Source organism: Petaurus breviceps, unplaced genomic scaffold (genome assembly GCF_028583685.1).
Source record: "Petaurus breviceps papuanus isolate PSGF00001 unplaced genomic scaffold, PetGlider_PUasm1.0 90919, whole genome shotgun sequence".
Taxonomy (NCBI): Eukaryota; Metazoa; Chordata; class Mammalia; order Diprotodontia; family Petauridae; genus Petaurus; species Petaurus breviceps.
This window is the reverse complement of record NW_027187378.1, coordinates 15,475,406-15,491,443: the sequence shown is the minus strand read 5'-3', so window position 1 is coordinate 15,491,443 and position 16,038 is coordinate 15,475,406.

Genomic DNA, 16,038 nt, shown 5'->3' with positions numbered 1-16,038 from the left:
TCTCTCTCTCTGTCTCTGTCTCTCTCTCTCTGTCTCTCTCTCTCTGTCTCTCTCTCTCTCTGTCTCTCTCTCTCTCTCTGTCTCTCTCTCTCTCTCTCTCTCTCTCTCTCTCTCTCTCTCTCTCTCTCTCTCTCTCTCTCTCTCTCTCTCTCTCTCTCTCTCTCTCTCTCTCTCTCTCTCTCTCTCTCTCTCTCTCTCTCTCTCTCTCTCTCACACACACACACACACACAGACTCACACACACACACACACACACACACACACATCCCCTGACTCATTGCTTACCGAAATTTAAAATTAGATCCCCTTAGATATCTCATACTCAACAGGTTCCAGACAGAGCCCCCTTTTTTCAGAAAGAGATACATTTTTATTTGTGAAAATAGCATAAAGAAGATGCATTAGTATCTGTTTTGATGCTGCACCCTCAGGACCCTGGGGCCTTTCCATTTGACTTACAAACCTCCCATATGTGTTACCTCCTTCTATTAAAATAAGAGCTTCTTGAGAGCAGGGCCTGTCTTGCTTTTCTATATTTTGCAGTACTTATCACAGGAATTCGCACACAGTAAGTGCTTAATAAATGCTTTTTCATTGATTTATTCACTCACTCAGAGGAAAAAAAAAGTTTCTTGGCTTAATTTCTAGGTGCATATCCTACCACACAATCACCACCTTCAGTCTCAGGTCTATATGGCACTTCAAAGTCTCTTGGCATGAGGTGGAATGTACTTTGGAGTTAAAATTGGGATAAAATCCTACTCCACTATTTAACCACCTGTGTGGCCTTGAGTAAGATACTTTACCTCTCTGGGCCTCAGTTTTCTTATCTGTAAAATGGTAGGTTTCAATTAGATGATGTCCATGGTCCCTTTCAACTCTAAAATCCTAGAATTCCAGTTTAAATATTCCTTGTTCCTTTGATCTCTCAACTATCAACTCCTTTGATTTACTTTTTTCTGGCACACAATATATGGCAATGACCAAGGAAGATTGCTCTGTCATCCCTAACTCAGTTTCTTCTTTTGGCATATACCAGATCATGAGTTCCAAAACCTTCTTTTAAGAGTCACCCTGTAATTTTGACTCTCCAATTCCTGTGTCAGTTAAAACTATAATGAGTCTTCTGTGTTTTCATCCTCCAAACAGCATTAGCTACTACTACGAGTAAAGTAAAGCTGGTGACTGCACAACCCTCCCTCCTCTTAAATCCAATTCACTTGCATGTCACGGCATCACCTACCTGATGTCATGGTCCTCTTCAAGAACAAACCACAATACAACTTCTATGAGCATATCTAAAGGACCAGGACTTCTCACGCCCAGGCACTGGTTCCTATGTCCAAGAGGAAGAATAAAAGAACATTTTACTTCAGGATGAGACTCAGAAAGGTATATTGTTACCTCATGATATTGTCTTGATCTACTAGACCTCCCGAATTCTGAATTCCTATATTTCTTCAGTTCTGTGATTTGACCCATCTATCCTTCACCTCCTGACTTAGAACTATACAATTAAGGCCCCATGGTTAGATTCCTGAAAACCTGAGTCCATTTTCTTCACTTATTCCTTCTTCAGTAGCTTTATTTCCCCCACTAAACTAACTCAATCCAACAACATCATGCCCTGACATTTCTTATCAAGGTTTTTTTGTTCCTGATAACTCTGTATATTGGTATCTGTCATCCTCTCTTCCCTTGCCATTAGACATGCCCTCCTTCCCCCAACCTCTTGGACAAGACTACACGGGAGCTTTGTCCAGAAGAACTTTTCTGGTGGCTATCTACTAGTTTGTCCTGTTCAATCTGTGCTATAATTCAGAGGCCTCCCAGAGAGGAGCATAGTACAATGACTGAGTTTGCTGTGCAAGTTCAGGATATAACTGACTTCCTGGTTCTCACACCTTAAGTGTGCTTCTAACTATTGACAATTGCATACTTCTCAGACTGCCTGGAATCCTTGGCTTCCTGACTTTAGTGACCAAAAGAATGTAAGTGTAACTGTAACTAGCCTAAGGGTCCTTAATCTTTTTTGTGTGTTTTGGTTCTTGGGCAAGCCATTTCTCTCTATATATTTCTAACTAACAAAAAGTTGCTTCTATGATCCATGTACCTTCACATTAAATTCATTAAATTTTCTCCTATAATAGAAAAGAAACATACATTATCTTTAATCAAAAGAGCATCAAATGAGACAGCATATGTAAAGCCCTTTACAAATAATTAAAGTCATTTATCCGCCTCTTAGATTTCAATCTCCTTTGCCCAACATTCAGTCTTCCACAATTGGTTATCACCTTACCTTTCCATCTTAGTCTCATACTACCCACTCCATTTATTCTGAACTTCTGCAAAACCAGATTACTCCAAATCCTAAATGTGTCCTGGGCTTTCCCACCTCTGTGCTTTTACTCACACTGTTCTGTCTGACTGAAATATTCTCCCTCCACTTCTTCACTGATTAAGTTCCTACTGATTCATTAATTTAACCTCCTCCATGAAGCCTTTCTTGATCCCTTCTATTGGTATTGATCTTTTCCTTCAGACTTTCATAGGGAGATCTGGGAGAGTTTCTTCAAATCTCCTAGCCCTGCAACTGTTTCAACTCTGCTGAAGGAATATGGGGGCTGGGAGAATAGAGAATGTGGAGAGTGGAGGGAGAAGATCTGTACAAAGACTGCCAGTCATGGATAATTATGCAGGGATGGGAATGGACATTTACTAGGGATGAGGATGACACCCTGAGGCACATTTCAACTCAAAAACCAAGACAGGAATGAAATTAAAGCCAGATCTTTAGAGACGAACATTCTCTTCATTATTCCACCACACATCAAACCACAAACTCTGCCCTTTTTTTATTTTACAGCTGACATAAAATATCTGATAATAATCAGGATTGCTGCATCCCCAAGTTAGATAGTCCATGAAATAAAAATGTCTTCAAAGAAAAGACTGGAGGAAAACATAGGCAATGCCACCCTCTCCCTTCTACTCTATTAAAAATGGGACCTATGGTTCCCTAATCCACACTAATATTTCTAACAGGGAGAGTGAGGCTTTTTCATCTGCTTCAGACAATGTGATGATAGCTCTTTGATGACCACAGGAAGCTTTCATCCAACTAAAGGCAATCAAAGTAGACATGGACAGAAAAAGACACTACAGAATAGCATTCCAAGTCAAATTTGAGCTCAGAAGTATGCTCTTGTAGAGGGAGATGAACTCCACCAAGGGCTGGTTGGTTCTTCCCATATGTGAAATGTGCTACTGCCTACTGGTTGTGCTGAGAAGGGAATTATCTCTGCACAAATGTAAACAAATATACCAAAGTAAAATGAAGAATTCCCACCAATAATATTCCTAGATAAAGAGTTTGAAGGCATCGGGGCAGCTAGGTGGCTCAGTGAGTAAAGCGCTGGTCCCAGAGTCAGGAGGACCCGAATTCGGTTCCAGCCTTAGATGTTTAACACCCCCACCAAAAAAAAAAAACAAACCCAAAAAACTAGCTGTGTAACCTTGGACAAGTTACTTAACACCAGTTGCCCTCCAAAAGGCAAAAAAAAAAAGTTTGAAGGCAGAGCATAGTGCCTGCACTAACCACAAAAACAGTGTGAGTTAAAATGTACTTATATAACACTATCATACCCACTGTATTTACATACATACATGTTATAAATTTAATGAAATTATTGTCCAAAATGTTTCTAATGCACAAATCTGACTACATAACTCCTCTTCTCAAAACAATGTTCCACTAAGTGTATCTAGGAAAAAATAAAATCTTGGCAGTCTAATATTTAAGGTCTTTCACAGTCTGACTTCAACTTTCTTCTCCAGCTTTAGTAAATGTGTGTTGAACTGAATTGACTTGAATTGAATTGAATTACTACCTCTAATAATTTTTGCATTTCTAAAGTTTAGTTCAGGTATCACCTTCATGAAACCTTCTCTTCATTCAATCTACCACTACAAATTCAATTATCTCTTTTTATCTGTTCACATGATATAGCCCAGGGGCAGAGTATAAGCTTCTTGAGGTCAGGAACTGTTTCACAGTTATCTTTGGATCCCTAGTACAAAGTTGTAGCCCAGTTCCTTTTTCAAAAAAAGTTCAAATTAAGGAAAGCTTCCTTAAATGTTCTATTTAATCCATTAATACTAAGAATTTCTAAGACATGTAAATTATGAAATGGTTTAGTATTAATGAAGACATTTTGAAAATATATCCACAATGAAATAAAGATTTAAATGATTGAAAGGCTGTGAGAAGGGTAGTTTGTGGTTCCTATTACTTTACTGTATTTCTTTGCCAGGAATGCTGCAAATAATTTGATAACATGTTTTAATGAAAACGGTGTCATGGTTCTTAAAATAGTTTCATACAATTTATACCATGACACAAAACTTCAATTCTACAGATTTTCTATTAGTATCGATGTGTAAACTGATAGTAACTGTAGACATTTCACCCTGAAGTCAGAGAACCAAATTGGAATGTTTTTACCCAAACTAAACAGCTAGACATAATTTCTACTTAAGGCAAAACTATTATATTGAGCTATAGAAATGAAAAATGCTTGTGTAGCTCTGCCTTTCATTTTAAATGAATATAAATGCTTAAATATGTCATAAATTTAGTCTGCAAGTAAATTACTGCCAAGTTTGGGTACATCTCATGCTCTACCAGATTCAGACTCCTGCAGCAAAATAGAAAACATTTGTTGGATAGGTCTGCTGGAAGAGGCAAGGAAATGATGTAATGTTTATGATATAGGCAGTTTTGATAAAATCCAATTAGCACTGTAGGTTGCTCTGCAGAATGTTTCCAGCAGATTGGCCAGAGTGATGGACTACAAATACATACATAGATGTGTGTGTGTGTATGTATAAAATATCCCCATGCTGCTGAAGGTAACCCAGGACAAGAACGACAGGAGGCTCCCATTTCTTGATACATGCACCCAACTCACTGAACCCATAAAATAGTAATAGTAGTAGTGATGGTGGTGGTAGTAGCAGTCATAGTAATAGTAGTAGTAGTAGTCATCATTATAGTAGTTGTAATTGTAGTAATACTAGTAGTGTAGTGTAGTAGTAAATGATTGATAGGTATTAGTTATGTAGTGCATTAAAGTTTGCAAAGACTTTTATATATATAATCTCATTTGATCTCCCCTTGACAACTCACACTATCATGTAGAGAACACGGGGCTGCTTATACAATAGGGTTGCTGTCAAACACAGTGAGTTTGTTTGGCTTTTAATAATTTACATTCACATAGCATGTTAACATTAGCAAATCACTTGAAGTACACTGCCCCCATTGGAGTCTCACAACTACAGATATTGCTATTCCCATTTTCCAGATGAGGAAACTGAGACTGAGAGTCTATTTGAAGCTATTTGTCCAAGGTCACCAAGCCAGCATGTGTCAGGAACAAGACGTGAAGCCAGGTTTTCTTGACTTCATGGCTGGTACTCTATGTACTAAACCGCACTATCTCATTTCCTGAAACCTTGGGTTATACTGAAGTGGAAACCTGGTCTTTTTATGTAAAGAAAGTGACCACCTAGTGGCTTACAGAATGTAGTCACAAGAACAGGAAGCCTTTCGGCACCACTCCTGTTGTTGTTCAGTCATCCTTCTGATTACATCTGATTCTTTGTGACCCCTTTTGGTGTTTTCTTAGCAAAGATGCTGGAGTTTCCTTCTTCATTTGCTTCATCTCATTTAACAGATGAGGAAAGGGAGACAAATAGGGTGAAGAGACTTGCCCAGGTTCACACAGCTAAGAAGTATCTGAGGTCAGATTTGAACCCAGAAAGATGAGTCTTCACTGCTCCAGGTGCAGCACTCTATCCTAGCTGCTCCACTGCACTGCCTAGTTGCCCATTCCTATAGTTTGGGGTTAATTGACTGGGATTAGTCTTAATTTTGAGCAGAGGGTGAGTCAATCATTGAAACAATTACAATCATTACAATAAATAGCTCAGAAGTTCTGGATTATTTTCTTATATTATATCTTGTATTGGGGTTTTATGTGGGGGATGGGGTTTAGTCATATTATTTGAAAAGATCTATGACATGTTTTGAGGAAGCTAGGTGACTCAGGGAATAAAGTGCCAGACCTGGAATCAGGAAGATCTGAGTTCAAATCCAGCCTCAGATCCATACTAGCCATGTGAGCCTGGACAAGTCACTTAACCTCTGCCTGCCTTAATCCACTGGAAAGGGAAATGGCAAATGACTCTAGTATCTTTGCCATGAAAACTGGTCCATGGGGTCACAAGGAGGTAGATACAGCTGAATGACTGAACGACATAATACATGAACAACGTGCCTTCAAGTTCAGGGTTTATCTACACCAGTGTATTCACTGCAGCATTTTTTGTGGTAGCAGAGAATTGGAAATAAAATAGATTTCCATGCATTGTGAGATGGCAAAACAAATTGTAGTGTGTGAACGTAATGGAATGTCACTGTACTATAAAAAACAGTGAATATCTTGAATGCAGAGAAGCATAGGAAGACACAGGAACTGATGCATAAAGAAGTAACACTCTGCATGATGACAAGTGTAGGTGAAAGGGGAAAACAAGTGAATGCTGGATAATTACAGCAAGTGTGAAGCTTGACCCTGACAGAAAGCTGAAAAAGTATACCCTTTGACCTTCTTTACCAAGGTAGGGGACTACAGGGGGGATATTATATTTTTTTGTGACTTAGGTCATGAGTTGCTTGGGCTTGCCTTGTTCTCTTTTTTTTTTTCAATAACTTTTAGCATCCATTTAGGGAGAGATGAGAGAGGAATATTTTTTTTGATTAAAGTAATGTAAAAAAAATTCATAAAATTAAAATAAAATAAAGAGCTCCCTAGTCCTGCCTCCTGTGCAAACCATTTTCTTATTCTTGTGCCTAGGAAAAATGGCTACAAGAGCTGATACATTGTAATGGAAACAACTTTAATCCCTTTTTTTGCTACTGTAACTGTCAATAATCACTTCTCATTTAGTAGCCTACATGGATACATTTGATGAATATATGCATTGATCACTGAATTATTTGGCCATTACTGACATTTGAGGGCATTTATAATTATATGTGTATGTGTGTATGTCTGTGTGTGTATATATATATATATATACATATATGTGTGTGTGTGCCATCATGCTCCCTGCATCCAAAACAATACTGAAAATGGAAAGAACAAAACACTCTGTGTGCGTGTGCATGCATGTGTGTGTATATGAAATGACTAAATGAGAGTTGCTATTAATAGTTAAGGAGATAATCATAAAGGAAGGCTCCTAGCACATGTTGGTAGACCTCTTTTTTTTTTTTAAGAATTTAGGAAACTGTTCCAAATGACAGAATATCTACTCTCCTCCTCTATACTCTCCCAATCTCTAATACCAATTGCAGAATTAAGGAAAAAAATGTATTAGCCAACTACCAACCTCTAATCCTTCACTATTGCCTAATTCCTCCTTCTAGTGAAACTATGGAACAGCTGGGCGGTGCAGTGGATAGCGTGGTGGACCTAGAGTCAGGAAGACTTTTCTTCCTGAGTTCAAATCTGGCCTCAGACACATACAAGCTGTGTGACCCTGGGCAAGTCATTTAACCCTGCTTGCCTCAGTTTCTTCATCTACAAAATGAATTGGAGAAGGAAACCACTCCAGTATCTTTGCCAGGAAAACCCAAAATAGGGTCATGAAGAGTCTGACTGAAATGACTAAACAATGAAATCATATGACACATTAAATTCAACATTTACTAAGAGCTTTTAAATGCCTAGAATTCCCTCCCCCTTGGAGCTAATACAGATTACTGATCAATGATCTTTCCAACCTATTTGTAGTAAAAAAATAAATTATCTCAGGTGGGCAAGTTTCCTATATAAGGATATATATAGGATCCTAAATCTGGGGCTGGATGGGACTTTAAAGATAACTTAATGTAACCTCGTTTTACAGCTAAAGAAACTGAGGCAGAGAAGACCACATAGATAGTAGCAGAGCCAAGACCTGACTATCTAGTCCTCTGACTAAACCAAAGCTCTATATGCTGTGCTACAAATGATTCCAAGTAATTTAAGGGTAATGCACCACCCCTTTAAAGTGTATTGCTGGAAGCAGAGGATGCTGGTTCTAGTCCTAGTTAGGCTGCTCACCAGATTTGTGACTATGAACAATTCAATTAACTTCTCAAGGTTTTAGTTTCTTCACTCAAAAATAAAAAAGAGAGAGAAAGAACTGTACTTGAGGGTTGCTAAGGTTTCTTATTACTCAAAAATTATATGTCTAATTGATAGTACACAGATAGCCATCTAAAAGATCATTCCCACGTGTCTCAAAAAAGAAATGAAACAACTCCCTTAAAAAGACATGAGTTGGTGATTGTCAGTTTATTTGAATGAAATGTTTATCCCTGGGGGATAGGGGTGAAGGGAGGAGGAAAAGGGAACAAGCATTTATTAAGTGCCTTCTATGTGCCAGATCTTTACAAATATTATCTCATTTTATCCTCGTAAAAACCCTGAGAGATAAGTACTATCATTCTCCCCATTTTATAGATGAAGAAACTGAGGCAGGCAGAGATTAAGTAACTTGCCCTGTGTCCCACAGCTAACATATCCCTGAGGTGAAAGTTTTTTTTCTTCTTGGAGGGCAATTGGGGTTAAGTGACTTACCCAAGGTCACATGGCTAGGTTTTGGGGGTGGGATTTTGGGTGGTAAGTGTCTGAGGCTGCATTTGAACTCAGGTCCTCCTGACTCCAGGGCCAGTGTTATATCCATTGTACCACTTAACTGCCACTAAAATTGAGAATGCTTGTCACATCCAGTTAGAGTTTTTCCTCAATATTAATGTGGGAATTCACATGAGAACCAGTTTTGGGAGGAGGGATGGTATAAATACTACCAAAGTAAGATATTAAAGAGGTCACCATGGACTGAGGAATGGTAATATATGCTGAGATCCAGAATTTGCATAGAATCAATGGGTCATTGAGGTGAGGGAGGGGAAGAAGAGATTGGATAGCACTTTTTTTCCTCCAGTAAACAATGGCACTCTACACAGAGCCCACACCTTTCTCCCACCCACCCACCACCATGGCCAAGGTCTCAGACCTTGCCCAGAAGGCCTTGTTGCTATCCTCTCCCTTTGAAGGCCTTATTCCCTGACTACTTTTCCTGGTCTTGACACCTGAGGCAATGGACTCCCAGAATCAATGGCAAATCAACAGGGTTGGAATTTTGGGGTGTTCCTGAGGTATTTGCCACCTCCTCTTTCAACTGAATTAAGTTGAGATGCCAGGATTCCCATTTATATTTCTAAGAGTATGAAATTGATTGACTCCCTTAAGGGATGTGAGCTTGTGGGGAGTTTTGAGGAGAGAATATATTATGATATAACTGCTTCAGATTCCAGAATTTTGGAATCTATATGGTTTAGTAGATAGGGTTCTAAACAGGAGTCAGAAAGACCTGAGTTGAAATCCTGCCTCAGATACTTACCAAGTGTGGGACCCTGTACACAGCATTCAGTCTCTCTCAGTCTCAATCTCCCCATCTGTAAAATGGAGAGAATAGCACTCAATGAGTCCTTGTGGAGATCAAATGAGATAATCTATGTAAAGTGCCATTCAAATCTTAATGTCAGTCACTAAAATGCTACAAATTTATTATTAGTCAGTCAATATGCACTTATTAAGCACCTAATATATGCCAGGTGCTGTGCAAAGTACAGGAGCTCCAAAGAAAGGTAGTCACTGCCCTAAGAGATGTTCACAATCTCATTGGGGAAAAACAATATGCATACAACTATGTACAAGCAAGCAATAATATATAAGAAAAATAGGAAGTTGAAGACATTGTCTTCAAAGGCAATATTTGTAGTGGTATTCGGCTATTGCAAAAAAATATTGAATCCAGCCTTTTCCCCTTGCCTCCTTGCCCATGAAACCAAGAAACCCCTAATTAGATAAATGACACTTTAAAGCAAAAAGAAAAATCCCTTTTTAGAGGCTACTTTCTGCCAGCCATTGTTTGTTCTAAGGGTTCCTCCATGTGTGGGGTATTTGAATTGGGTCATAAGGTTGCTAGTGGTTGCTTTTGACTCTGTGGAGTAAGCACACAGTGACCTACACTTTAGCAATGGCTCTAACATCCTAAAAGCATCTTCCTCGTGCTTTGGGGCATATGGTCTTTCCAGCTCCTGACATCAGAAGTACCTAATGCAGAGCAGGGGATATAAAAAAAAGAAAGGGAATGAGAAGAAATAGCATGGGATCATGGATCTAGAAGGGGAAGGGACATCTGAGATCATCTAGTCCAAGCACCTTATTTTTCAAATAAGAAATTACAGGTCTAGACAGGTGAAGCCACTGTCCAAGATCACACAGGGACTAAGTGGCAGACCTGGGACTGAAACCTAGGAACTCTTGACTCCAAGTGCAACATTCTTCATGATATATAAACTTCCAGATCTTTGGGGAAACATTTTAACTTCTAACTACTACTAAGTGTGTGACTATTCTCTAGAACACCCTCTACAACTCACCATTTTCGCTGATGGTGTTAGGTTGCCTTTAAAAAAAATAAATTGTTCCCACTAGTGTAACTATTGAGGCTTTGAGGGAAAGCCAAGGATGATAAAGAGGGCAGGGGAAAGGGATATGTGCAGGAAGGGTAAAATGAAGCAATTCATCCTTTTTCCTTCTCCCATCATAACCCCGACCCACTGAAAATAGAAAAGACCTCATCTCCCTATCTTGATTACAACTAGAATCATTGCTGTTTTTACTGCATTAAGGTATAAAGATTTAGAAGAAAAGACTAATAAATAATTTGACAAATGCATAAATAAACTTTAAGGACTATTAGTGTGGGGAAAGGGAGAAAATTAGTGGAAGGGATCAATTATTGAACTTAATACTCATTCTTTACCACACTTTTATAGTGGAAATTAATTACAATCAAATCCTAATTGAGCTAATTAACTAGTAGAGGAACTTCAGGCAGAGAGGGTTAAGTGAGTGACCCAAAATTGTGGGGAAATTGGATGCAAAAGCTTGGACTAGAACTCAGGGCTCCCTGAATCCATTATTTAGACCACATGTTTCCAACATTGTATGCTTTAAATATTGTCATCTGGAATGAGTAACTTTAGGTTTTATTGCTTCCTTATGATGATTATTCAATTCGTTGTACTTTTAAAATATTAATGTTTTCTATTTTGCATGTATATTTTAATTCCCAGCTTTCATCTCTATATTTGGGCTTGTTTAAAAAAAAAACTCAGTGAAAAGAAAAAAAATTAAAATTAAATCAACCAAAAATTTGCCAAATCTCTTAAATGTGGTCACTCTGCATTTCTGAAGTTGTGACTGTAATGCTAAGACATTTTTCCATGGTAAAGAGAGTTCATCCTGAAAGGAAACAAGGTGAGCAGCCATATGGCAATTACCAAGAAAGGGGGAGAATGAAGGCAAACCTGCATTCCGATGACTGCACCCCATTTCTGCTTCATGAAATGAATGACTTCTAGTTAAGGACTGTGATTCATTTTCCTTGGTGACAAAGTAGCATTTGTTTAGAGGATGAACCCATGAGTTCTCAACTAACATCAAAGCATCTAACACTGAATATGAGCAGAGAGCCCAAATACATAAGTGGGTACAGGGCAGAAAGTGGCTATGCCCCAAAAGCAAATGGAAGGATTCCAAAAGGCCACTGAATACTCACTGGCTCCTGGGGTATTAAATCTGTCTACTTTGCCCAGCACCTTCCCTGAAGACTTATGACCTTGGTCTGCTTTATATTCACATTTTTCAGTGAACATTTCTTAAGGCTTACAGGGTACTTTACACCATAAGGTGTGGGTACATGATGTAGAGAAACAGAGATATTCAGCCTAAGGGAGAGGTTTATAATTTGATATGGGCTAATAAATAGGAAACAACATAGCATTTTAGGTTCTGAAATAAACATGTTGATTGACAGTCAGGATACAGGCAGATGTGGTAGAGGGTAAAAGAACACTAAGCCTAATCTTAGGAGACCTAGGCTCTCATCAAGCACAAGCTCAGCTACTTCCTACCTGTGTGAACTTTAACAAAACATTTAAGTTCTATATCTCAGTTTCCTTTTCTGGTGTTTTCCAGGATATTTTAATGCAATTTTGCTAAGTTCAATGTGTGAAATCTTGCTAGCATTAAGCTCCGCTTTCCTTCCAAATCAAATAGAATATTCTCTTCTCTCTCTCTCTCTCTCTCTCTCTCTCTCTCTCTTTCTCTCTGTCTCTCTGTTTCTCTGTCTCTCCCCATCTCCATCTCTCTGGCTCTGTCTTTCTTTCTGTTTAGCTAGCTACCTAGCTATGATTCTCCCATCAATATTCTTAAAAGTTATATGACCAAGACAATAGTACTTACATTACTGACTTCTCAGAGTTCTTGGGATGTGGCAATTATCTAAGTTAGCAAAAAGTTGTGATGTTTAAAACTTATTGTACATATATGTAAAATTTTTTCATAGAAATTCCAGGATGCTGTGAAACTAGAATGTGAGGGAAGTATGTGCAAGGGAGTTACAATAAAACATCAACAATATCATTGGAGGAAAGTCACAAAAATTCAATCATAGGGTTTTTGATAGTGAAGGAAAGGAATGCTTGCTCCTGATCATCTCTCTGCCCTACTACTGCCTTCCAGACTACCAGACTTTCAGAGACAATTCCCTGAAGGTCTTAGTCCCAGTGTAGAAATTAACTCCGTTAGTGCAGTTCAGCAATTTAAAAATATTATAATCCTGTCTAGAGAGAGTTTTCTGGAGCAATGAGAATTTAAGAGATCTTATGAAGTCAATCTATCAGAGGTACACTTGAACTCAGATCTTCCTCACTCTAAAGCTGGTCTTCTATTCACTGTATCACGCTGCCTCTCTTTGTAAACTAGAAAGTTCCATATAAACGGGGGCTATTTTTATTATAATCAGAATTGTTCTATAAAAATATGGGGTATATGGTCAATTTAATCATAAATTGAGGTGAAATTGGGTACTTAAGTTAAAAATAATTCAGGCAACATTGGGAGAATAGTAAAAACCCAAAGGGCAGCAAATTGGTAGAAGGGAAGTGAGAAATATATAAGCATAATATTAAGAGAAAAAATAATCACACAACAAACATTTATTGAACACTTACTATGTGCTGGGCACTGTGCTGGGCCTCAAAAATATGAAGACAAAAGTGAAACTGCCTGTGTCTCATGGAGATTACATTCTATAGCAGAGATAATATATACATATGCATACAAAAATATTTCCAAACTGAAATAAAATAATAGAAGGAAGGGAAGCACTTGTTTATGTATAGATCAGGAAAGCAGATAAAGATTCTAGGTAAGTGGGGGTTCAGGATATGAGCTAGTGAGTAAAAGGGAAATAATAAAAAGTTTTTAAATTAATAATGATTCTGTCCATGATAGGTATAATCATGACTTCTTGGTGTACTCAGAGGAAAACTATGAGAAATGATCAGAATAAGAAAGCTGACCAACAGATAAATAAGGGAAGTGTCAATAAGAGAAAGACAAATTTGGGTAGTGGTACAAAACTTCACTCAAAAGACTTAATAAAACCTTGAAAATTGAAAAAAGGAATACAAAATCGCCCTAAGAGTCCATCAGAGATAATATGGCATGGTGGCTAAAGTGCTATGCTTAACATCAGGAAGAACTTGAATTCAAATCCACCCCCCATCACCATCCCCCAAAACATTCACTAACTACATGATCCTGGGCAGATGACTCAACTTCCTACACCATCAGTTTTCTTTTCTGTAAAATGTGGATAATATACATACTTCACAACTTGCCAAGATCAAATTAGATAATGTATGTAAAATACTCTGTAAACCTTAAAGCTATAGGCAATGCAATTATGATGTTTCTGAGCAGGATAATGGATCACATACAGAATGTGAGATTTTGAAGGGAATCTAGAAACCATCCATTCTCTCTTTATCCTCATTTTATGGCTGAATGAACTATAGCTTAGAGAGAAGTGGATAGTCCAAGATCACATCATAAAAAGCATTTCTGAATCTAGAATTTAGGGTCTCTAGACTACCAGTCCAATGTTATTTTCATTGTAAATGCTGCTTACTCTGCCTTCAATAAATTTAGACTAAAAAAGATAGGCACTGCCAGTTTTTAAGATGGTCTTTCAGTTCTTTCATTTCTGGCTCTTTGTAACCCCATTTGAGGTTTTCTTGGCAGAGATACTTAAGCAGTTTGACGTTTCCTTCTCCAGCTCATTTTACAAATGAGACAACTGAGACAAACAGGGTTAAGTGACTTGTCCAAGGTCACACAACTAATAAATATCTGAGGCCAGTTTTGAATTCATAAAGATGATTCTTTCTGATTCCAAGTTCAGTACTCTATCCACTTCACCATCTAGCTGCCCCCAGGAACATAGCATATGCTTAATAAATACTTGTTAACTGACACCTTGAAAGAGGCCTTTCCTAGCCCTCTCATATAGTATTGCATTTTACTTCAAGGTCACCTTGTACCTACTCTGTATATACCTGTTGTTGTCCAGTTATTCAACCCTATCTGACTCTTTGTAATCCAGTGGGCTATACTTTCCATGGGGTTTTCTTGGCAAAGATACTGGAGTAGTTTTGCCTTTCTTTCTCCTGTGGATTAAAGGCAAAAGAGGTTAAGTGACTTGTCCAAGGTCTCATAGCTAATATGTGTCTGAGTCCACATTTGAACTCAGGTCTTCCTGACTCTAGGCCCAGTATTCTATCCACTGAGCCATCTAGCTACTCCTGCATATATTTAGTATATATTTATTTATATACTTATGGTCTCCATCATTAGAATGTTAGTTCCTTGAGGGAGGGGCCTGGATTTTTTTTCTTTTTCATTTGTATCCTTTGTACTAAACTTGGGGCCTGGCACAAAGAATGCCTTTAACAAATGCTTGTTGATTTATTGAGCCATTAGAGTATATTGAGCAGTATATGTTGTTAGATGGAGAATTATAGGAGAGGATAGAGATATTCTTCTTTACCTCCAATGAAATAATAGAAACTCACTAAACCAAGAAAATCACAGGCTCATTAAAAAAAAAACTTTCCTCATGCTCGCTGTGTGCTTTTCCCGTATCTTTTAGGTGCCCTCCACAATTTTAATTCTTTTGATACAATAGTATTCTAACACTTGTGGTCATAAAGTATAACCAAGAAAACACTGCGCTTTTTAATGGCTCTTTGTTTCAGAAAGAGGTTGGAGGTCATCAAAAGCACTGCATAATTTCCCAAAAACAATGCAGTATCCTTTCTTCCTCCTAATCTGTTCTGAGCTTAGCTCTTTGCCTGTCTGTACTATCTGTCCAAAAGACTCATTGTTGCAGCAGCTCTGTGGTCTGTCTATCCAACACTTTGCCAAATAAAAATTATTCATACACTTGATTTTTCTCCTTGCAAATGGCAAGGCCACTCTACTAAATCATTGTACAAGTTGCGGGGATACAAATACAAGGAAAGAGAAAGATAATCCCTGCCACCAAGTACCTTGCATTCTAATGGGTAAAATAGTACATGAAAGAGAGCTAAAAAGCAAATGAGAGGGAGTAGGGTGGGGAGTGGGGAGTAGGGCAGGAAGCACTTCGTGGTGAAAAAGTCCAGAGAAACAGAATCACAGTTGGGAAAGGCATGAAGGATCTCATTTAAGAGTTTTTGTATTATTCTCTATTTTGATGCAGTGACACAATGCCATCCTCAAATAAGACCATATGGAGTATCTTCCCATTCATAAGGAATCCCTCTTCCATTTAGACTCTACCTTGGTGTAGAAGCAACCACACTGACATACCCACGATGGCTGCTAGCACAGGTTCTTAGATCTGCTCTACTAGGAAAGATAGCTATTTAAGGGGTCAACAATCTTTTTTAATTACATTCACTAGTTCAGGGGAAAAGTCAGCACCCTGAACTTCAGAGAAAATCCAAACAGAGAAAAT